Source organism: Aplysia californica, unplaced genomic scaffold (assembly GCF_000002075.1).
Source record: "Aplysia californica isolate F4 #8 unplaced genomic scaffold, AplCal3.0 scaffold01250, whole genome shotgun sequence".
Taxonomy (NCBI): domain Eukaryota; kingdom Metazoa; phylum Mollusca; class Gastropoda; order Aplysiida; family Aplysiidae; genus Aplysia; species Aplysia californica.
The window spans coordinates 35,798-37,427 of NW_004798520.1; positions in this window are offsets into that span (position 1 = coordinate 35,798).

Below are 1,630 nucleotides of genomic sequence, written 5' to 3' on the forward strand. Positions count from 1 at the left end.
CACACACACACACACACACACACACACACACACATGGCCGGGACAACTTTGCCACAAGCCACACCGGAGCTGATCCAGTTTATTATAGCCGGGTACCCACTCCCGCCCCGGTGAAGTGAGGAACATTCGTGTCAAGTGCATATCCCACGGACACAACGTAGGGCCCCTAACTGGATTCGAACCCCTGACGTCATAAAATGTCCACCCTTAGACTCTGACAAAACCAAGGACAGACAAGTGTGGCGTCCACTGCCCTCAACTTATGTATATGACGGAATAGATCTTAATAAGAGTTTTACGGCACTTGCAACACACAATAAGGGCATATAAGTGGCGAAGAGTAGAGGTGTTACAAGAGAGTAACGAACAGAAAAAGGAGGAGAGATCAGGACGATAGATGTTTGACGGGGAAAAAAGCTGCAAACCACACAAGAGCACCCGCCAACCGCCCGTGGGGAAAGAGAAAGATTCAGACAAAAATTCGACCCCCAAAAACAACATGACAAAACGTACCCAGGGGTAGTTACGTCACAGGACAGACGTACCCAGTGACGTCACAGAACGGCCTATGCCCGGCAAAGTTTCCCAACATGGTGGAGATGGAGGAAGCACAGCCAGCTGTCCGTGTTTTGTTCTACTGTACAGGTGGTGAGCCACGCCGCCCTACTGGACACGGCGGGCTAGTCCACGGACACACGTACCACACACACACACACACACACACACACACACACACACACACACACACACACACACACACACACACACACACACACACAGAGGATGGCCTAATGGAAACACTTCTGACTAGTGATAGTGATATTCTTTGCTTGTGTTTCTAAGGCAAACTTCCTCTAAGGAATACATAATAAAAACTAAACAAATGAAGAATGGCTCAATCATTGGCCCGATGAGGGTCATCATTAACTTATGAACACACGGGGGTGAACACACGACTGAGGGGGGGGGCTACACTTTCTATTCTAACAGAAATCTTGTTCAGAGCTCACCGGGGTAAATCCAAACACAGGAAGGAAGAGACTTTCTCTGAGCACTTTCTGGGAGATTTCACTGGAATAAGAAACTGATCTAGATCTATAAACTGTTCATTTTCGGCTGTCCGCGTTAAAAAAACAACCAAACTGGCTCCTACTTCATTGCCCACGGAACTTGACATGGTAGTTCTGCAGGCCAGCGACCAAACAAAAATATTTCTTCCAAAAATCTTGACCCAGTTGGAAAAAAAGCTCTTTGGATGAATACACAGGATCACTAAAACTAAAACAATTTATTTTCAGTAACCTTACCTACAAATTGTTCATTTTGAGAGAGCGCCACCACCCTGCCCCCAAATTTCAGTGTAAGCTTGTAGATTTCATCCCCCAGCTGTCTAGACGTCTCCACGTGCTCCACGTGAGTCGCGAAAAATACTCACCCCGTCTCTTGAATCGTGTTTCTTTGGGCGAACGTTTAAGTGAGGTGTTGAGGAAAGTATGTCAACTTCTAAAATCAATGTTTTAGGTATTATGCTGTAGATCTAAATTATCCTCTATTATTTTTTTTACCCGCTTTAGGCTAACATCAAAGAAAGCATGTGGGAACCTTAGTCTGCAGTGACCTTGATGAACGG